Source organism: Triturus cristatus, chromosome 2_2, assembly GCF_964204655.1.
Source record: "Triturus cristatus chromosome 2_2, aTriCri1.1, whole genome shotgun sequence".
Taxonomy (NCBI): domain Eukaryota; kingdom Metazoa; phylum Chordata; class Amphibia; order Caudata; family Salamandridae; genus Triturus; species Triturus cristatus.
The window spans coordinates 857,378,490-857,402,302 of NC_140582.1; positions in this window are offsets into that span (position 1 = coordinate 857,378,490).

The following is a 23,813-nucleotide window of genomic DNA, read 5'->3' on the forward strand; positions in this document are numbered from 1 at the left end:
AGAATGTGGGGTCCGTGCCTTCGGCTGTCTCACTGTGGGAGGCATTCAAGACAGTACTACGAGGAGAGGCCCTGTCCCTTATTTCCCACACCCGGAGGCGCGAGCGGGAGGAGGTGACCCGGGTGGAAGCTGAGATAGCCGAGTTGGAGGGTAATCTAGAATGTGGGGTGACGGATGCCGTATTACATGTTCTCCAACTCAAGCAAGCGGCCTATAGGGCCCTCGTCACGGAGGCGGCCAGGGGCCTCAGTAGAGAGCAACAGGGGAGACTGTATGATGTGGGTGATAAGGCTGGTAAATTGATTGCGTGGCTGGACAAAAAGGAGAGAGCGAGTCGTGTAGTCCCGCTGATTGAGAAAACGGATGGTGTGTGTGTTACTGAGCCGGAAGAAATTGTCTCCTGCTTCGCGGATTATTTCCGTGGGGTGTATTCCCCGGTGTCTTCCCGCTCTGAAGAGGATTCCCGTGCCCTGCTCAGGGATATCGCGCTGCCTTCCCTTTCGGAGGAGGACAGAGTGTCGTTGGACGCCGCTCCAACCTCCGACGAAATCGCCCTCGCCATACGTTCGGTCGCTTCCGGCAAGGCCATGGGTCCTAATGGTCTCCCCATCGAGTTGTACAAGTTGCGACCGGATACGCTGGCACCACATCTCCGATCGATGTTCCTGGAGGCTCACTCGGTGGGCTCCCTCCCGCTGGACCAGCGTCTGGCTACAATCGTGGTTATCCACAAGGAGGGGAGACCTCGGGCCCGGTTACATCCTATCGGCCCATTTCGCTACTGAACGCGGAGCCCAAAATTCTCGCCAAGGTCCTGGCCAATCGGCTGGTCGGCGTGGTGGGCGACCTGGTTCACCAGGATCAGTCCGGCTTTATTCCCCATCGTAACACGGCCCTGAACTTGCGGCGTTTGCATGGGGTGCTCGCACGTGTTCAGTACATACGGGAGCCGGCCATTTTGGCGTCCTTGGATGCCACCATGGCGTTTGACACGCTTGAATGGCCATACATCTGGGCGATGCTTGCGAAGTTTGGCTTTGGCGCAGGGTTCATCAGTTGGGTCAAATTGCTGCATTCGGGCCCATTGGCGCAGGTGGTGGTGGACGGTAGAGTATCGGCTCCGTTCGAGCTGGGCCGGGGCACGCGGCAGGGCTGCCCCTTATCGCCGCTCCTTTTTGCGCTTGCCTTGGAGCCCCTGGCGGAGTGGCTGCGGTGGGAGCCTTCCATCCGTGGTCTCCGTTGGACCCCCGAGTATGAGGACCGCGTATCCCTATACGCTGATGACATCCTCTTGTACCTAGCTTCCCCACGTAAATCACTGATAGTACTGGTTGATGTTTTGCATTCATTTGGTCGTAACTCCGGCCTTGTCATCAACTGGGCTAAATCGTGCGTGTATGTTCTCTCTGGGGGCTGTCCGATCCAGATCGCCCCGCAGGGATTTCGGTACCTGGGTGTCTTAATTACTCTGGACCCGGAGGCCCGGTATGATCGGAACTTGCTTCCCCCCCTCCAGCGCCTGAAGGAAGATGTCACGCGCTGGCGGCGCTTGCCGCTTTCGCCGCTCGGCCGGGCGGCATTGTTTAAGATGATGTCTCTGCCGCGTTTCCTGTACGCTTTACAGAATACTATGGACCTCGTCCCAGCGCGCTACTTCCGTGAGGTGGAGAGTTTGCAGCGCCGCCTGTTCTGGGACGGGAGGCCGCGTATCGCCCTGGCGAAGCTGACGCTCCCATGGTATGACGGAGGGATTGCCCTCCCGGATATCAAACGGTACTATTGGGCCTCCCAGCTGGCTGCGATTAATCACGGCCTGTACGGGCCCGCCTTATACCCAGCATTCGAAATGGATAAGATGCTACTCCCGGGTGGGGACTATAATCGAGCGCTCTACTCCAGCGCGCCTGACGCTCGGCTGACCGGCCCCACGCGTGTCATGGTGCGAGTGTGGCACGCGGCTAATGTGGCGATGGGGTGGAAGGACCGTCTGACCCGGGCATCACCACTATACGCGTCCGAGCAGTTGGGCTCCCTGTGGACCTCGAAGGGCTTCGAGAAGTGGGACATGATAGGCATCAGCAAAGTGGGGGATCTCTGGACGAGGGGAGGATTTAAAACGTTCGAGATGCTGCAGACGGAATTCCAGTTGCATGACAGGGAGTACTTTCGGTATTTGCAGATCCGTCATGCACTGGGCTCCGTCTTCCCGGACGTTGCATCCATCCCGGAGCATTCCCCCCTGGAGGATAGAGTGCTGGATGGACACGTTCCGGACAGCACGATCTCACTGATCTACAAAAAACTGATCAATGACCGCTCGGGATTGCTGATTGCCCTTCGTGAGGCTTGGGTTGCCGATGGACTGGAGCTGGACGACGAGGACTGGACCTCTGCGGTGGCCTCCCCGAAAGAGGTGGCCATACCGGCCCGCCTTCGCTTCGTCCAGCTCAAGATACTCCACAGAGTCTACATGACGGGGCCAAGGCTCCTGCGTATGGGCTATGCTGTGGACGGGTTGTGTAAGCGTGGGTGTGGCGCTTTGGGGACCTTTCTGCACATATTGTGGGAATGCCCGGAGGTGGAGCGATTCTGGCGTGGTGTGCATGAGGTCCTGCGTGTGGTTACGCATGTGGTGCTGCTACCCGAAGCGAGGAGATGCCTGTTGAATGTGTGGGAACCTACCGACTACTTGGCGCCACAGACGTGGTGGGTGACTCTGGGATATATGGTGGCCAAGCGTGATATTGCTCAACTGTGGGGATCCCAGAGGTCCCCGACTGTCTCGGCCTGGAAGGAACATATGGATTGGTGCATGTTTCGGGAAAAGGTGGTGTATGTGGCGAGAGGTAAGCCTGGGACATGGGTGAAAGTATGGGGCCCCTGGAACGCCTACCGCGGGGGAATCTGTGCTCCGCCGTTATTGCCCGATCCGTCGCCTGCCCCATCCCCTTAGCCGACCTATCTTCCTGGTTCCGGGCATTGAGTTTACCCAGCCCTAGTTCTGATCTCTTCCCCTTCTTGATACTCCTATGGACTGGTAGGGTCCCCCTCTCAGGGGAGCACATGCTGCTATTTCTGATTGTGGATTGCCTTGTGGGTTTGTTTTTCTGGTTGTTCTTTCAGTTCAAAATGAAACCGTACAGTGGGGTCCGGATGGTGTGGCTATCAACGCTGCTAACTCCTGTGCATCTTCCTCAGCCGCAACACACGCTCTACAATGTGTATCATATGCTCCTTTTGTCTGCTAGCGGCCGGCCGGAAGGTTGTAGGCCCATCTTTGTATATTTTTTTAGTTTTGTAATAAACGGTTTCAAAAAAAAAAAAAAAAAGAAGGTGACTTTCTATAGTGACTTATGAGAGAAGGCACCCACAGACTTTTGGGGACAGGACTATCAATTAAAACAATTCTGCAAAGGGAAGGGTATACAATCTATCCTTGAAAGTTCTGTGCCTAAATAGCAATAAATATGGATGGAAAAAGAAATACCAGAAAACTGTGAGCCTTAATTATACTGTAAATATGATACTAAAAATGCAAGATTTGAATGGAGATGAACTTGATTCAACCTGTTTCAGGCCAGGAGTTCCTTATTGTAGGACCTCTCCTCAGGCCTTCATGTACAGTGAGAGTGCTTTGCAGCATTATCTCTATTTGCTTTTTTCTAAATGGAAATTTGGTATTTTGATTTTAAGTTCAGTAGTCGTAAATCCAAATGGCTGATCATGCTCGCATGTGCATGCTTGTGAAAGTCATCTAAAATTGCCATCTTGCAAACCTTAAAGTGATGTTTGATGCAATCTCACACTCCCAATCCACAATGGCAAACTGAGGAGCATTCCCGCTCTGTACCAGCCATACCCCTCTCTTAGGACATCAGAATTTGTTTGGCATGGTGAAGACCCTGACGAGTATGCCCCTGAATACATGACCTTCAGACATCGTCCGGGAGGGCCCTGCAACATCTAATTTGGGTGAGCTTGGAAAGCTCAGTTTGGTCAATACTCTTCAACACAGGCCAAGGAGAGCTTGAAGAGCTAAGGAGAATCCTGGGATTTAAAGAGTAAGTAACTCTTCCAGTCTTAGGAAAGAAGGGAGGCATCATGCATAGGATCTACGTGGTGCGACTTTTGAAAGAAGACAGACAAAACACACTAGGGATTAAATGGGGTTTTATATAAAGCCACCGAATAAAAAATGTTTTGGACACCAGGTACTGCTCCAGGAGACAAATAAGAGTAGAAGGTTACGAATGAAAACTAACATTCTCACATTGGCAACCAGTCATGGGGTGTCGTAATGATTTACCGTCAATGATCAATAACTATTCTCAAAGAGAATTACAATGTAGGAAATCATAATAGAAGATAGGACAGATTTACATAATAGGTCAGGGGTGAGGAGAACTCCACAGATCGGAGCAGATGACTGAAGCTGAAAATAGAAGAAAGCTGGGCCAAGGTGAAAGGTTTCAGAATACTGCAATATCCTTTAGATGAAAATCTGGAGAACTAACAGTAACAAGCAAACACTTTGCGGCAAAATACCTAGATATCACGACATAGTTTACTTACAAGATGAGAAAATGTGCCATAATAGTGTTCTGCAACTTTGCAGTAATACGAAGATATGAAAATGTGTTACCAAAGAAACAAGAGGCAGGGGGGCGTGGCTTGACGCCAATAAAAAATGGCCGTTCGCTGAGGGGGCTCCATGGCTGCTTGGACGGAGTCTTCCTGCAGTCATCCGCCGCTTTGCCGCATGTCGATGAGATCCTCCGTGCAATGAAAGTCTCTGGGCATCCTTTTTGTCACTTCAAGGTTCGGGTGCGCCTTCTCTCTCCTTCAATTGCAGCCGGAGGGTTTACCTCACGGGAAGCGCTACCGCCATTTTTATTTTTCCTCAATCGACCCACATTTCTGTGAGAGACAGTAACGGGAGCATTCAAAATATGTTTTAACGCCTCACCATACTTCAGGGTCCAATATTCCCAGGATTAAAGGGAAATTGTTATGTCATGCTGTAGGACAAGGAACATGAAAACCTACATTGTTATTTATGTAATTTTTCATTCAACCTTGTACTACCTCAAGTACTTGCAAAGCTAAGGTGAATGACGTTATGTATATAATCTACCACAGTGAATCTGGTGCTGTTTTGGCAACTAGTCGTGACCAGATTTAATCGTTTTGCATGGTACCAAGTTGCTGTAGGCGATGTTCTCCACATGGGTTTTTGATGCTCGTTAAAGTCTTATGCCAAGCAGGAGTTGAGTCCATTATGGCTTACAAATAATATCCAGTTTACTGCTCTTAATTTTTCCCCATCTTCAAGGGAGTTTCTTGTTGTTATTTCAACAAAGGTTTTTCTTTTGGCTACTACAATACATTACTTTTGTGCTCCTACGCCGAGCCTTTACTTCACGTTTTTTAAGTTGTTTCGCTATTTTCAGTCTCTTTAACTCTCGCTCAGCATTTTATGGGGAGAACCAAATCCACTTGTCATGTTACTGGTCCTTCTCTACCATTCTCCTCTTTGGCAGACCACAATCCTTACTCTGTTCTTTTAGCAAATATGGAAAACTCGGAAAGCCATTCATCTCTTTCCAATAAGGAAACATTAATAGCATCATCTAGTATTGCACTTCCACCAACTAACTTACTCCTAAATTGACCACTTCGTCTTCATTGACTTCTGGAAAGTGCGTCAAAAAAGACCCTCCTTCACCTGCTACATCTCCTCCACCAAGTACTACAGATGTACTTCTTGAAGAGATGCGGGTCCTTCGGCCCTATATGGAGGAAACAAATAAAAGACTCCAAGCTTTGGATGACAAGTGGTCTACTATGGAAAATAGGGTTATGCAGACTGAACAGCAAGTAGATTCTGTTCAGGTTGTGGTGAACCAAGTTCCTTCAATGAAATCCAAAATCTTACTACTTAAAAAACACGTAGAAATTTTGGAGAATCATAAAAGGCATAACAATTTACGCATTTATGGTCTGGCAGAAGGTTTGGAAGGCTCAGACGCCATTTCATTCTTCAAATCATTCCTTCCACAAGTGCTTGGTCTACTTAGCGCTCCTATCTTGAACATCCAAAGTGCACATCGTTTAGGTTGTCTCCCAACTAAGGCAGCCTCTTCAGCCAAACCTAGAGGAGTGATCATATACTTCTTGGAGTATACAGGCTTATTGACGATTTTACAGGCAGCTAAGCTCAAAGGCCATATTTCTTGGCAAGGCTCTAATCTATTATTTTCTCAAGACTATGCCAAAGAAACAGCAGATTGGAGAAAGAAATTCCTAGATATGAGGCCGGCACTTCGCAATCTCAATGCCAGATTTGGTCTCTTCAAACCATGCCTTTTCAAAGTGACGTATAAGAATAAAACTACGAATTATGAAGATCCTGTGTTACTACAACGGTTCTTGGAGCAGTGCAGAGAAGAAGATATGGATATATCCCGACATGCTACTGTTTAATGTTGTGATGTTATTGGTCTAATATGCACTGTTGTTAAGACATTATTGTTTTTTGTTCTCGTCTAGTTCAGTTTCTCAGATTTCTCTATGTTTTACTTACCTGTTGTGTTTTTCTCTTTTATTAGATGTGGTATTCCATTCATACATATTTTCTGTTACTCCTGGTCTGCTTGGATGATGTCCTCCCTCCCCGGTCTGCCCTGAGTTACCTGGTTAGTTGTGCCATTTTCCTCATATGGCTTCACCACCCTCATCTTATTTATGTTTTTTGTAGTCGGTTATTATGTTTCCGGAATTTCATGGTATATGTTTTTGTTTGGTTTTTTCGTCTTTTCTTCTCTTCTCCAATTTCTCTACCTTTTTCAGATATCTTTTTTACTTCGCTAATGTCTTTTCCTTTTCTTTCTTTACACTTTTTCTCCTTCCTCCCAACCTATACCTATCTTTCTTATTTTTCTCGATTTTCACAACTACTGGGGCGTGATCAGAAATTAATATGGAACCAATAGCCGAAAGAGTGATATGCTGTGTGAGTGCTTCTGAATTGAAAAGATAATCTAAGCGAGATTGAGAAGAGTGAACTGGAGAAAAGAAAGGGTATTTTCGAAGTGTAGGATTGCATAATCGCCAAGCATCCATTAGTGATCTTTGTTGAATAGTGGATGTGAATTGGGAGTGCAAAGGGGAGGGAATAAATTTAGTTTGAGAGTTACGGTCAATAATGGGATCCATAACCAAATTACAATCTCCCCCAACTAACAAGTATTCATCTTCAAATGACATCAATTTAGACAACATTGTAGGCCAAAAAGCAGGATCTCGAGAAAGATCTGACCAATAAAGAATGGATTATGATGTTAAAATACCCCAAAAAAGTATTCTGCAATGCCAAATTCAAATTCATTCAGTACATGATATTTCATGTGGCCTACCTCACCCGCAACGTTTGCAATATATGTTTCCGACTACACAACACCATTGTCCTAGGTACAGGACAGCAGAAGCCGATATCCTACAGAGGCTATGGTCATGCCCTGTGCTCACAGAATTTTGGAGAAATGTAGTCTCGAGCATTAGTTCGGCGACAGGCCTATCTATACGGGAAACAGCAGGCAGCTGTCTGATGGGTATGACTCAGCGCTCAAAAACACAAAAAGTACAAATACGCTTCACTTACCTAGCGCTACTTATAGCTAAGCGCTCCATAACAATGCGGTGGAAGTCAGCTAGGTCCCCAACAGTTTACACATGGCACGGGGAAATAGTGAGGTGGGGGAGTACGGAAAGCGCTGCCATCCGACGGGAGGAAGCCCGGAGTCTACGTAAAAAGCCTATATCGATGGACTGGGACCTCGTAATGGAAGCATTTAAGTCACTTGAACCTACACCTGTCCCCGCAGCCCAGGAGGAGTAGTTATGACCAACATGTCAGTCCCTGCACAAATAAAACAACCCTAAGAATAGTTCTGTTGCGCGACCCTACCACACAAACATAGACTGCCCCTACATGAGATAATGGGGGGCATGTGTCGGAGCCCAATGACAACAATATGCGCCGGGGTGGGGCCAGCAGAGTTAGGAGAGTTGGGTGGGGAGGGAGGGGTAAGGTAAGCAGTTTCGGAATAATGTTAATACACTTGCATAGGTACCTAGGTAACCGACTGCAGATACAATTGAACTGACTATGCATTGTACAATACCTTATAAGGTTTGCTTAGCTTAACAAATTAAAGCCTTGATTTAATTTTAAATGTAATTATGCTGCATACTACAGCACTATATGCATCATATGTACCCATGTTTGTACAAGATACAAAACTCGAAATACCCAATAAAGTGTGTTAAAAAGAAATACATATGGATGCGACTCATATAAAATATAAGACTGATACTATGTATTAAAATTGCAACGCTGTGTACACTTGCCTGCTATACAGAGCCGGTATTGCCTAAATCTTATTATGTATGAACATTCGCATGATAATGTTTGTCATACCTGCTGATGTTAGCAGATCCCTTCCTCATATATGTTACTTATATTAACAATGCAAATAAAGCTTAATTTTTAAACAAATTAACACACTTAACACAGATAATACCACTATGTACACCTTGGCGGTCAGATTTGTGGCCTTAGCTGTTAATAAACTAAGTAGGGAGGACTCAAGCCGTGGTTTGGCATTAGCCACAAGCTCAAATATCCTACAGGGCAGCACAAAAGCTCTACAGCACATAGAGGCAAACTTGTCCAGGTAAATGATCTAAAAACAGAAGGAGTGGCTTGTAGGAACGGCTGGCGGCAGTGCCATGGAGGTGCCCAGTCACTGCACCTGCCTGAGGACCTCGCCAAGTGGGAAGAATCCTGCACTCTGCTCAACCCTGTTCTGTGAAGCATACTCTGAGTTTTCAGGAGTTTATTTAAGGCACTCTGAGCCAAATTATGCTTTAGCTTCAACGGGAATAAATGATCCTTGCAACCAACTCCTGCTGATAAAAATCTGTTGCTATTTGGCATTTTGCACTTTGCACTTATCATCGATTGAAAAAGTCTGTTGTTGCTTTGCACTTTGTACTTTTGCACAACCCCACTTCTATGAGGTAGTTCTCTCCTTTATCTTTCTAGATATAATTGTCTTTTTTCCTTAATCGAACCATTAAACTTGGAGCTGGTTGCACAGTGGCTTGATACCTGACCCTTACTGTAGAAGTAAAATTATTTGATTAACTATGGAGTTCTACAGATAAATGTGAATGCTTCAAAGTTTTTGCATATGAAATGTAATGCATTGTTTATGCTGATTTATTTTGTAATGGTGTTAAGCAACTGAACAATAACAGATATACACAATAAACTGATTGCCCTAGCAGTGCTATTATTTTAGAAAAGGATAGCCCTTGTCTTGTTGTAGTCATAATTGTATTTACTGTGCCTTGTGCCCTTGTTTTTTCAGTGCCCATTTCTCCCGTCGCCCTTTTTCCAGCTGCTACTCCCCCGCGGCTCCTCCCCCCTCACCACACCCCGCCTCCCAGCTAGGCTTCCCTCCCCCTTCACTATATAATGGCCCAGCTGTGCCAGTTTTTTGCGACCCGACCGTGAACCATTGCCAGAGACCCTGGATCTCCGACCATCCACCGCTACGGTACAGCTGCCCTTCTCGCACATAACCCCGGAAGGAACTTCAACTGCCATTTGGCCATGCCGAACACCACCCACAGCCAATTCTCCTGCGTCACTACCCCTAGACATTCAACACTCTCCGCGTCCCCATGGGCACCAGCCCCATGCCAGACAACAACACCACCGAAGCCCTGAAGTGCATTCTCCTCAACGTGCGCTCCCTGCACAGACATGCTGTAGAGATCTGGGACCTCCTCGACATCCTCTCACCAGACGTCGCCTTCTTCATGGAAACCTGAACAAACACATTGTGTGCCATCCCCATGCCCGACGGATACAAGATCCAGAGGAAAGACCACCCTGACCCCCCAGGAGGAGGACTCGCCATCGCACACAAGAGCTCCCTCTGACTCAACACCGAGCACCTCCATTTCCAGATACAGACCAGCCCCAGATCCACACTACGCTGCACACTCATTACAGGCCCCCTGGACCGCGAACCCTATTCACCACCACCATCACTGACCTCGTCACAACCCACGCCATTGCCTCCACGGACTACATACTCATCGGAGACCTAAACTTCCACCTTGACAACCTCAATGACCCCAACTCCTCCACCCTCCTAGACAACCACGCTAACCTCGAACTGAAACAGCTCATCACCACCCCTACTCACAAGGCAGGACACACACTCGACCCCTTCTTCACAGGAGTTAACAACATCCACTTCAGCCACACCACGCAACCCCCTGAATGGACCACCACTGCATACACTTCCACGTCACCAAACCCACCGCCTCAAACCTGGACCCTACCCACCATGAAGGAACTGGATCAAGGTCACCGAGGAGCATCTCAACTCCACCCTCCAATGCGATGCACCCCCCCTTCGACCGAGGCCAACCTTGCAGCACGACACAGATGGATCTCCAACTGCACAGATGAACTCGCACCCCTCCACAACCCCAACAAACAATGAACCAGGAAGGCCACCTGGTTAACCGCGATCTCTAAGAATCCAGGCGCACTTGCAGACATCTCGAACAGAACTGGCAAAACAGCAAAATGCTGGAACACAGCACCACATACAAGAACGCCATGACAGAATTCCACCATCTCATCAGATCAACCAAATGAACTTTCATCCAGAACAAGATCTCCACCAATGCCAGCAACTCGATGGAACTCTTCAGCATCATCCAAGAATTCAACAAACCCCCCTGCGAGGCCACAGACATTACCCCTTAGCAGGACCTCTACAACAAGCTCAGCTCCTATTTCCATCCGAAAATCAAGGCCCTCTACGACATCTTCAATGAGCGAAGTCCGAAACCACTCCCCCCCCCCCCCCCACAACACCAGCCATCTCACCATCTTCACCTGGACCTCAGCTACCACCAAAGACACCGAATCGACCATGAAAGGCATCTACTCATTAGCATCCACGGACCCCTGCCCTCTGCACATCTTCCACAGAGCCGCCGCCGCCATCGCACCAGAACTACGACGCACCACCAAAACCACCTTCTAAACCGGCCCCCTCTCCCAACGACTGGAAAAGTGCAGAAGTCAAGCCCCTGCTCCACAAGCCCTCGGCAGACCCTTCAGACCTCAAGGAACTACCGACCCACCTCCCTCCTTTCCTTCGCGGTTAAAGTCACTGAGAAGACCGTCAACGCCCAACTGACGAAATTCATTGAAGCAAACTCCATCCTCGACCCCTAACAATGCGCATTACGAAGCAACCACAGCACCGAGACTGCCCTACTTGCTGCTGCAGATGACATCCGCACCCTCCTCGGCCAAGGCCACACCATGGCCTTGATCCTACTCAACCTCTCCGCAGCATTCAACACTGTCTCCCACCGCACACTCGTCGCCAGACTCCTCGATGCCGTCATATGGGTAACCGCCCTCAAATGGCTCTGCTGCTTCCTCACTGGCAGGACACAAAGAACTGCCCACCTTCCTCCCCGAACCCAATGAGATCAACTGCTGAGTGCCTCAGGGATCGTCACTCAGCCCTATGCTCTTCAACATCTACATGGCCCCCCCTCGTCACCATCGTCAGACAGCACGGACTAACATAGTCTCCTACGCAGACGACACCCAGCTCATCCTCTCCCTCACCAAGGACCCCGTCACCACCAGGCTCAGCTTTCAGGAAGGAATGAAGGACGTCGCAACCTGGATCAGCAGCAGCTGTCTGAAGCTCAACTCAGAGAAGACAGAGGTCCTTGTCCTCGAACCCTCCCCCATCGCATGGAACACCACCTGGTGGCCCACTGCCCTCAGCTGCCCGCCCACCCCCACCGACCACACTCGAACCTCGGCATCGTACTCAACTCCTCCCACTCCATGACCCGACAGGTCAATGCCGTCGCCTCCACCTGCTTCAACACCCTCCGCATCCTTTGCAAGACCTTCCAATGGATTCCTCCCGAATCAAGAAAAAACGTCACCCATGCATTCATAACCAGCAGACTGGACTACAGAAACGCCCTCTATGCCGGAATCAACAAGTCTCTTCTCCACAACCTTCAGACCATAGAGAACACAGCAGCCAGACTCGTCCTTGGCGTCCCTCGACATGAACACATCACCCAACACCTGTGAGACCTCCACTGGCTCCCTGTCGAGAAGAGAGTAACCTTCAAGATACTCACCCACACCTTCAAATGCCTCCACAACACCGGACCCCAATACCTCAACGAGAGAATCTCCTTCCACTGACCCAAGAGAAACCTCCAATCTGCCGACCTCACCGAAACCAAACGCATCCGCAGACCCAGAAGGGGTGAAAGGGCTTTCTCCTACATCGCGACCAAGACCTGGAACGAACTCCCGATCGACATCAGACTCGCCCCCTCTCTGAACATCTTCAGGAAGACACTCAAGACCTGGCTATTTGACTGAATGGAGCAGTAACTGACCTCTGAGCACAAAATTCTCAGCACCTCCCCCAAATATTCTAAATCACTCACAGCGAAGTTAAATTACACTAGTGTCAAGTTCTTGGTGGTGAGAATGGCTCTGTAGGTGTGTGTCGGAGGCGGTGAGAGGGGTAGGGGAAGGCAAAGGGTTAATTGGCTGCAGCAGGTAAAAAGGATTAAAAGCATTTCAGTCGCGATCACTGGATTCAAATCAGAGGGATGCTGCTGGCTACAGGACTTTAATGCGGACAGCTCCACGTGGCCCTCTGAAAATAGGCACCCTGGGCATGGACCCAACTCGCCCATACCAAAATTCGGCCCTGAAATACTGCTCTAAACAAACCGAGCTCATATCCATGAACTACAGGCAGGGCTTTAAATGGGATGAAAAAACACAAACTTAGGGTCCAAAAGATATATAGGTGCAATTCAGGGACTATTTAATGAGAACCAGGCCACCTCTGTACTAATTTGATCTGCTACAACTAATATGTAACAAAGCTGGTTGTTTCAGTGGGGGCCCTGGCATTGACTTTATTTATTGTTGCCCATAACCGGTGTGCTGATAGCTGTATGAAAAGATATGAGTGGGTTCCTATATCATCCGAACAGAAAACAATAAAAGGTATGTGGCAAAAAAAACAGACAATAACTAAATAGTCAGTTAGAAAGTATGCAGGTGGTGGATGGTATGAGGTGCCATTCGAGTAAGTTCCTGTGTGTAGATTTGTAATCTGTCGAGAATTTGAGCAGGGACTCATTAGAGTTAGCCCATTAGATAATGTATACAAGTCCATGTAGTGCGTTCAGTTAATGGTATCTTGGTGTGTCTGGGTGTGGTCAATAAAGTTTATGACGTAGTGCATTCAGTTAATGGTTGCATGCCGAAGAATAAAGACGTGTTACAGAGCTCAGTGTGTGCCGTGGTCCTTTGCGTACTCCAGATATAGGCAGGATGTGACCGTTTTTACCCTGTTGGACCTGTTACAGAATACACTAACGTTGGAAATTTGCTTGCGGGGATTCAAAATCTGCCAAAAGAAAATGTATATAAAGCATGTTGTACCACGCTGTAACCATCTTTCTGTTGTCCCATTTTGAAACATTTTTATTTGTTTCTTGCAAATCGTGAATTGTAGGGTGAGTTTGATCCTGCGGCACAGAGGACGCAAGGAGTTATAAGAATTAATAATAGCGCAAGATAACATTTTGTAGGAAGCCTGGTGCTGGTGAAAGTCTGCAAATTATGTGTAATTGTCCAAACTGGAGCAGTTGGTCCTGTGGGAGACCTCATTTGTAGGTAAAGAGGAGCTCAGTTCAACAACAAAAGCTGCCGACTTTGGAACTGGGGAATAGGGTTCAAGGCTCAACATCCTGTGCCTCTGGGCAAACCATCAAATGTCCCTGTGCCTAAAAAAAAAACAATGTCATACATTCACCCCAGTACAGAGATCTGGGCCTAAATCCATCGTTTTTTTGCTCACCATGCTATTCCAGTTTGAACCCAGCCATATGCAGATCAGTCTTGACCCTGTGCCTCATGGGAACAGTCCAGCCCGAACTGCCAAGCCAGGTCCTCCCTGGACTGGAAACAAGCATTCTAGGACCGGTCTCCGTCCATAAATCTTGTGTGTTTTGCTGTTCACCCTATGTGGGAAGGGTATGCCCAGACGTGGGTCCCGTGCTCACTACGCCACTGGAGTCAAGCTATCCTGGCTGAAGAGGGGTGAAACACCGAAACCGGTCCTAGGATGCTTGATTCCGGTCCAGGGAAGACATGACTTGGCAGTTCAGGCTCGACTGTTCCCATGAGGCACAGGGTCAAGACTGATTTGCATATGGCCATGTCTGAACTGGGGTGGCGTGGTGAGCAAAATAACGATGGATTAAACCCAGATCTGTGACTGGGGGTGAATGTTTTGCCAATGTGCAACATTCCGTCCATCATCTTGTGTGTTTTGCTGTGTGTGGCTGCACCATCCCAAACCCAATGGGGGCTGCACTGATTTGCAAGCACCAACCTACACAGTCTGTATGAGACCCAGAGTCAATCACCTGAGAATGGGGAACAGTTGTGTCATCAAAGAACAATGGAGGGGGGGCGTGGTTTGGACGCCGATCGGGATGGCGGCGTGAGCCTGCAGCTCCGTGCCTCATCCCCGATAATTATCCTGTAAACCGGCCAAAACGCGCCGCTGGTGGCGCGAGCCTGCTGCGCTGAGCGCCGGGACGACAGTGGACGCCGAGAACAAGATGGCGGGGGCCCGGGCGAGGTGCTGGAGCCGGGTCGCGGAGCGGGACGAGCGGCACTCGCAGAGCAAGATGGCGGCGGCCCCGAGCGGCGAAGTGTAATCAGTGCCGGACAGGAACTTGAGACTTCGGGGAGGCTTGCCGCTGGCGGAGCGGGGCGGGGCTGATCGCCCGCTGCCCGGGGCTCTGGGGGCCCAGTGCTGGTGCGGGGCGCTCTCCGCCGCGGCGGCGACCGGGGATTCTGCCGCCCCTCCCCCATAATAGCACGCAGCGGCCTGGTGAGGGGAGTCTGGCTCCTGGTGCGAGACGCCGCGCCTCAGGGTGCCCAACGCAAACAGCGAGGGGGACAGTGGAGCCTGCGCTGGACTTCTGGGCTGAGTGGCTGCCCGCGGAAGGACGTGGCTGGCTGGAACGGCTGCTGGGCTGAGGAGAGGACGAGCTTGGGAGCAACAGGGGAATTGGCGGCGAGACGCGCCCAGTGGTGGCGGCCGGATGGCGATGGCGGCCTGAAGAGATAGCAGCACTCGGATTGGGGAGCACTGCGGACCGGTAGGCCTGACGATTGCGGAGTGGCGCCCCCCCGGATGTGAGGCTGGCCCAGTGGGGTGGATCGAGCCGGATCGTCCCCGGCGCTGGAGCAGGGATGTGGTGAGCCTGCGCTGTTGCTGACGCTACGAGGGGCCGCGGAGGGCCCTTGCGCCTGTGGCGGGTGGCCTTGGCGGGAGGACGACCTGTTGGCCGCGAGCGGAGGGACCCCGGGCTGTTGGGCCGCCGGGCCCTAGGGGAGCGGACCGCCCCCCGAGGAGAACACTGAGCTCGGTGAGCGGGCGCCGGGCCCTGGGTCCTCTCTCCTGGAGTGGACGGACGGTGGGACTGACCTGTCTGCCGGTGGTGCCCTGAACTGGAGCTGGTGCAGGGCGGGATGACCACTAAGGGTGCCGCACCGCATTTGCCCCCTGGGCACGGCCGGGCGGCGGCATCGGCCGCGGCTGGTGGGGCCCACGATGACCCGGGGGACACAGCGCAGGAACGGCGCCTGAACAAACGGCTGGATGGGATCCTGGAGGCAATCACGGCGACCAAGGAGGCCTTGCATCAGGACATAGCGCAGGTTGCTACTGGGCTGGGACTCTTGAAGGCCGATCATGCCAAACTGGCGGACAGAGTCAAAGACAATGAGATGTTGCTCCGGGAGCTCAAGCCAGCGGCAGTGACCACGGAACGCAAACTTGCTGATATCCTGGGCCGTCTGGCGACGCTGGAGAAGCGAGCGGAGGACGGCGAAGGTCGCAATCGGAGGAACAACGTGAGGGTAGTGGGCCTGCCGGAAAAAGTTGAAGGGGATGACGCTGTGGCATATATGGAGGACTGGTTTAAGACGACTGTGGCCCCGGAGGGCCTCTCCCCCTTCTTCTCCCTGGAGCGGGCGCATAGGGTCCCGGCTCGCCTGCCGGCGCAGGGCCGCCCTCCCAGACCCATGCTGGTCAGATTATTGCACTATAGGGACAGGGACCTGCTGATCCAGAAGGCGCGCGTGGATGGCCCCTTTCAGGTGGCCAACAGCTCAGTCACGGTGTTCCCAGACTACACGCAGGAGGTACAGAAGAACAGGGCTTCCTTTTTGGCCGTGAAAAAAGAACTGCGGATCGAGGGCTTACAATACTCCTTGCTGTTTCCAGCGAAGCTGCGGGTTATCTTGGGAGGGACGACCCACTTCTTTCAGGCCCCTGCTGAGGCGTGGACGTGGCTGGAGTCGTATCGCGCTGGCACGGCCCGGGGGGGGAAGGAGGACAGGGAGCGACAGAAACCGGTCAAAGTGCGGAAATCTCAACGTATCCGCAAACGCAACAAACTCCAGAGAGCGGAGCGGGATGGACAGATGGCGGACGACAGGCGGAGAGCGCTGGTTGCGACGGCGATCATCACGGGCTCTCAAGGGGAGCAGACTTCAGTGGGCTCGGACTCTGGTGAGGAGGCCGGGCAGTCCGGCGGAGAGGTGTCAGAGGCTGACAGTTCCGGGGGGGCGGCGGTCACCCCACAGACGGCGGATGGATTATTTAACGGGTGATATGGAGGGTGGGGCCACATTTGCGAATCCGGGTCTGGCTGGGGGTCCCGGTGCTCGGCGGGCTCGCAGGTATGGTGCTGAGACATTCCGGGGATTGTGGGTGCGGGGCGGGGGGTTTGGCCTGCCCTGGGTCGGCTCTGAATCACCCTCGAGCTGCCCCTAAGGCTTTCTGTGGAGACGACCACAGAGTAGGGAAGGTTTGGAGGGTTGCAGGTTTGGATGGGGGCTGATAGTGCATTATTGGGTCCTGTTCTGGGGAGAGGGAGGGGGGGAGTTTGTGGGGATGTTTTGGTTGTGGGGTTCTGTTGCGCTGCTGTAGGTGGGCCTGGGATACTGGTGTGCTGGGGGGGTACTGGTTGCAATGGGGACGTTACCTAATTTGAAATGCCTCACGTGGAATGTTCGTGGTCTCCGCACTATGTCTAGACGATACAAGGTACACGCCCACCTGGTGAGGCGTGGCATAAAAATTGCACTCCTGCAGGAAACTCACTTAACTAAACAGGAACTCACTGCGCTGCAGAGGAGATGGCGTGGCCAGGTGTTTGGGACTACGTGTTCGGCGTTTGCCAGGGGAGTGTTGATATGGGTGCGGGCAGGAGTCCCATTCCAGGCCACGAATCAGCTGGTGGACCCGGAGGGTAGATTTGTGGCGGTGGGGGGGAGGCTCTATGGTCAGGACGTAGCCTTATGCAGTATATATGCTCCCAATGCGGACCAGGCCCACTTTTTTGTTAGCTTGACGGGCTCATTGGCACACTTCTTGGCGGGCCCCATATTGATAGGAGGGGACTTCAACTCGATCACTGATGTGGTACTGGACCGGTCGCATCCGCCATTGGCCGACTCGCCGGTGCGCCGGTTAGCGGCGCACAGGGCGGATTGGCAGGAGAGGTGGGGGCTGATAGATGTGTGGAGGGAGCAGCATCCGGGGGACAGGGACTATTCCTTTTTCTCCGCGTTGCACGCGCTGCACGTCAGGATAGATGCCATTTTGTGCAGTGGGGACTTGGCTCCCGTGATGGCCCACACGGAGTATCTCACTAGAACTATCTCGGACCATAACCCGTTGCTGTTGACGGTGCAGTGGCAGCGGCCGCGGTCGGCGGTCCCGACATGGCGGCTGCAACCGGAGACATTGGAAGACCCGGTGTTTAGTGATGCGGTCCAGCGGGGCGTAGAGCAGTACTTTAGGGAGAATGAGGGTTCCACTGCCACAAGGGCGATGGAGTGGGATGCCATGAAGGTGGTGACCAGAGGCATTTGTATGGGTAAATTTGCGAATGTACGGACTACAATCCTGACGGCTTTGGAGAAGGCGGAGGGGGTGTTGCGGGATCTGGAGCAGCGTAGGCCTGAGCGGCCAGATTTACAGGACAGGCTGCTTGAGGCGAAGGAGGTGGTAGCGACTGAAACTGAGCGGCTGCGGGGCTTTGATTACAAGCGGTATCTAGTCAGAGTGCATGCGGAAAGGACAAGGTAGGAACGCTACTGGCTAGACTAGCTAACCCGGAACCCCGAGGTTGCCCGGTCATGAGCATTCGAACGGAGACGGGGGAGGTGGTTTATTCGCAGGGGGCGGTGCTGCAGCGGTTCAGGTCATACTACACGGACCTCTTTGAGAGCCAATTGGGGGTGGAGGACTCCGCAATAACTGACTATCTGGCGACTCTTTGCCTCCCTCGGGTAGATGCTGAAACTGCGACGGTGCTGGGCGGGCCCATTACGCTGCAGGAGATTCGGGTGGCCATTAAGCAGATGGCCAGAAATAAAACGCCGGGGGTAGATGGCCTGCCGATCGAATTCTACGCGCAGTTTGTGGATGCCTTGGCGCCCAGGCTCTTGCTGGTCTACACTGAGGCCATGGAGCTGGGGAGACTTCCCCAGTCGATGAGGGAGGCATTGGTGGTGCCGCTGTTGAAGCCCGGCAGGGACGCCTCGGATGTGACGTCGTATAGACCTTTGTCTATGCTGACGGTCGATTACAAAATATTGAGTCGCATATTGGCCACTAGATTACTGCCGCATATGACCAAATTGGTTCACGAGGACCAAGCCGGTTTTATCCCTACCAGGAGCACGGCCTGGAACATTCGCCGCCTGGTCCGTATTATAGACAGCGTTTGGGGCCCTGAGCAGTGGTCGGCAGTGCTCTCCGTGGATATCGAGAAGGCTTTCGATAGCCTCGAATGGGGGTACCTTGATGCGGTGCTCGAGAAGTCCGGCCTGGGGGAGGGGTTTGGTCGTTGGACACGGGTCCTTTATTCCTCTGCTACGGCCAGGGTGCGGCTGGGAGCGGTCATATCCTCAGCTTATCCGGTGCGCAGGGGTACTCGACAGGGTTGCTCGTTGTCTCCCCTGTTGTTCGCCTTGGCGATGGAACCTTTGGCGGCACAAGCACGAACAGGAGCGGTGTACGGCGGGGTTCGCTGTGGGGAGGAGAAGCATCATATTTCCCTGTACGCGGATGACCTCCTGCTGTACCTGGAGGACACCGGTGGCGCCTTGGAGGGGGCAGTGGGGATGCTGTCGCGCTTCGGCATGCTCTCGGGCCTCAAGGTCAATTGGACCAAAACCTGTGTTTTCCCGCTGCGGGCAGATGTCCCATATTGCCCTCCCACTCGGGATGTGGTATGGGAGGCTACGTGCTTTACTTACTTGGGGATCCGGATATACCACGACGTCGTGAATCTCTTGGATGTTAATATAGGGCGTTGTATAAGGGCCCTGAAGGGGTGCATGGCCTTCTGGGCTGCCCTCCCGCTCTCGGTGCTGGGCCGGGTTGCGTTGCTGAAGATGGTGGCTCTGCCCCGACTGCTCTATTATTTCCGCACACTGCCAATATGGATCCTGCAGAGGATCTTCAAAGAATTGAAGTCGCAGGTCACCGGCTTCCTATGGGGGACGGGACGGCGAAGGGTAGCCCTGACAGCTCTGATGCGGCCTAAATTAGAGGGAGGACTGGCGGTCCCCGATTTTGAATTATACTACCTGGTGGCACAGCTACAAGTGCTGACACAGAATGTTGCTAGAGTGTTCAGAGGCCCGGAGCAGGGACGGGGGACTGGCATCCAGAGGCATGTCCTGTCCTACATAGTCATGCAACAGAAACTGGACCTGAGAGATTTATCCATCGAAGAGCGAACTCTCCGGTTATGCTGGCAGAGGGGTATGAAGAGGGCGAAAGCGGTGCGACCTTATGCACCGGAGATCCCGCTGGGGATGTTGACGGCACTGCCGCATGGAGGCGACTGGTCCCCGCTGGCGGAGTGGGAAGAGCTGGGGCTGCAGATGGTGGGGGACCTCTACATAGACGGGGCGCTGGCCCCCTTCGGGATTTTGCAGGAGCAGTTTGGCCTCCCGGATGGGAGTTATCTCCTACACGCGGCGGTGAGCGCGGCGATACAAAAACACTGGAGGGAGGGGCTGGCGGAACCCACTGCAGCCCTGACCTGCCAGTACGTGGTGATGGCGGCGGGAACGATTAAGGCGGTGACCTGCCTCCAGGCTAGATTGCTGCAGGAGGGGCTGGAGCCGCTTGCGGCGTTGAAGGAGCGGTGGGAGGAAAGCATAGGCAAACCCATTCCGGACACGATCTGGAGCCACATCCTGCGGAGGACATGGAAGGGTAGTGGGAATGCCCGCTTTCAGCAGGTGCATTTCTTCATCCTCCATAGGGCATATTTGACCCCGGGAAAGATTAGTCGGTACTTTAAGGTGCGGGATGCCGCTTGCCCGCGATGCTTCACACTGGGAGCTGAACTAGACCATATGCTGTGGGGGTGCCCGAAGCTTGGGTCGTACTGGGCTGAGGTGGGGGAGATCTTGAATGCAATAACTGACCGGGAGGTGGAGTTTGACATGGGGGCGTGTTTGTTGCTTTGGTTCCCTCACACGGCAAAGACGAAAGTGACGAGCAAATTCATTGACTTGGGGCTCATGTTGGCTCAGAGAGAAATTACATGGCACTGGAAATCCCGGGAGGGCCCGTCAGTCGGGCGATGGATATCCGAGTTGTTAAAATGGTCTAGATGCGAGAGTGAGATTAGACGGCGGCAGGCGACTAAGGCGGATAACGAGAAGGGGTTAGAGTGGGTGAGGGCTTGGGAGATGATCGGGCAGGCTCTGCAGGATAGCCGGCTGGAGCGGGCGGAACGAGAGCGCGAGGGGAGCGGAGTTCCTTGAGGCTGGGGAACATGGACGTAATCCCCGACGACTGGCACGAATTAGAGTTAGGGACCACTGGAGGGGCCTACATCAGCAGCAGTTGGGGGGTGGGGTGGGCGGGGGGGGAGTTCATGGGGTAGGAGGGTAGTGTTATAACGAGTTGGATTTGGGGAGAGAATTTGATTGGACAGAAAGCAGAGGCTCTCATGGGGCATGGACCGGGCATCGCTATGAGGCGATAGTTGTGTTACTTTGATTAACTGTCTAAATATGCCGCCCGGCCCCCGGGATGTGGGCTAAATGGCTGTGTGCATTGCTAAACCGTAGGGTGTGATAGGAGATTGTACGTGGGTGCCGGTTGCCCCGATGGTTGTTTTGCTTAAAATGCTGCAATAAAAACATGTTTTTAAAAAAAAAAAATCAAAGAACAATGGACAAGAACTGCTACCTATTGCGCTCTCAGAAGCAGCAGAGCGCAGGTGGAGATAGTCACACATCTGAGTGTACCAGGGTTGGATTAGAGATACACCAACCTCAAGAGTGCCACAGGCATGCAGAGCAAACCACAAATGCCCCTGGAACTGGTAACTCGGCTGGATGCTAGAGTGCTGCTCACTGCTGGCCAAATGGAGTAATGAGGAACAAAAGAAGACAAATAAGAAAAGTTGGTGCAAAGAGTAGTGCTTGCAAGATAAAACTAATTCCATCTTCCATCACAAAACTTGCAGGAGGGTATCTCTCAGGCATTGCGTCTCTGTTGCTGGTGAGGTGTACAAAAAGCTCAGCAGATGTTTACAAAGATCAGAGTCTGATAAAATGGAATCATTAGGGACACAAATGAGGGGCTTCCCAGGTGTTCAGAAACATCCGTATTGAATTTTGGGTAGACGGTATCCATCTCGTGGTGAGGGGAAGCGCAGGCTAAGGTTCTCAGTTGTGTGCAGGACTCCTTGGGCTGGCTGAGGACTTCCAAAACCAGGCAATGACACTGTTTTCACAGGGTAGATGCTGCCCCCTTTGCTAAGAAGTTGGGCCCCTGTGAAGTAAGCTGAACTTGTCCCAGTGTAATTTTCCAACATCGGAACACATTTAGCAGTACATGCACTGTTGAATGCTTTCTGCTGAGCAACAACATGCAGGCAGTGGAGGGCTTTTTAGGTCACAGCCTATCAGACTGCACAGTCAATCAATCAATCAGGGAATTGTGAAGTGTGCTACTCACCTGTAAGGATCACAAGGCGCCGGGGGGTCGGGGGGAATCAGCTCCAGTCAGTCGAAGAACCAGGGCTTGAGGGTCTTCCTGAAGATGTGCAGAGTGGGGGCACGTCTGATGTTGATTGGAAGCTCATTCCAGGTCTTTGCCGCAACGTAGGAGAAGGCTGTTCCACCCATTCTGTCTCTGCGAATGTGCAGGCTTTCAGCGAGGGCAGTGTCGGTGGATCGGAGGATTCCCTTGGGTACGTGGAAGGCGATTCTTTCATTGAGATATTGGGGTCCGGTGTTGTGGAGGCATTTGTATGCGTGGGTGAGTAGCTTGAAGGTTACTCACTTCTGGATGGGAAGCCAGTGGATTGTTGGGTGATGTGTTTGTGTCAAAGGATGCCGAGGACAAATCTGGCTGAGGTGTTCTGTATGGTCTGGAGCTTGCAGAGTAGAGATTTGTTGATTCCGGCATAGAGGGCGTTTCTGTAGTCCAATCTACTGGTTATGAGTGCGTGGGTGACAGCCTTTCTAGATTCGCAGGGATCCATTTGAAGGTCTTCCAAAGGATGCGGAGGGTGTTGAGGCAGGTGTAGGCGAAGGCGTTCATCTGTCAGGACATAGAGAGGGAGGAATTGAGTATCATGCCGAGGTTCCAGGCGTGGTCCGTGGGGGGGCTACTGAGAGCAGTGGGCCCCCAGGTGTTGTCCCATGCAGAGGGGGAGGGTCCGAGGACGAGGACTTCTGTCTGTCTACTCCGAGTTGAGCTTTAGGCAGCTGCTGCTCATCCAGGATGCAACGTCCTTACTTCCTTCCTGGAAGCTGAGTCTGGTGGTGAGGGGGTCCTTCGTGAGGGAGAGGATGAGCTGGGTGTCATCGGCATAGGATACTATGCTGAGTCCATGCTGTCTGACGATGGCGGCAAGGGGGCCATGTAGATGTTGAAGAGTGTGGGGCTGAGCGATGATCCTTGGGGTGCTCTGCAGTTGATCTCTGTGGGTTTGGAGCAGAAGGTAGAAAGTCTGATTCTTTGGGTTCTGCCGGTGAGAAAGGAGCGGAGCCAGTCGAAGAGGGTTGCCTGTATGCCGGCGTTGTGGAGTCTGGCGGTGAAAGTGAGGTGGGAGATGGTGCTGAATACTGCAGAGAGGTCGAGCAGGATCAGGGCCGTGGTGTGTCCTTAGTCGAGGAGCGTGCGGATAACATCCGTAGCGGTGAGTAGGGCGGTGTCTGTGCTGTGGTTGCTGCTGAATCTGGATTGGGAGGGGTCGGGGATGGAGTTTTCTTCAATGAATTTCGTTAGTTGGACGGTGACGATCTTTTTAGTGACTTTGCCTGCAAAAGGGAGGAGTGAGATGGGTAGGTAGTACTTGAGGTCCGTCGGATCTGCTGAGGGCTTCTTAAGGAGGGGCATGACTTCTGCGCATTTCCAGTCATCACGGAATGTGCCAGCTTCAAAGGAGATGTTGGTGGTGCATCGTAGCTCTGGTCCAATGGGGGCGGCAGCTCTGTGGAAGATGTGCGGGAGACAGGTGTCCATGAGGGATCCTGAGTGAATGCCTTTCATGGTCGATGAGGTGTCTTCGGTGTTGAC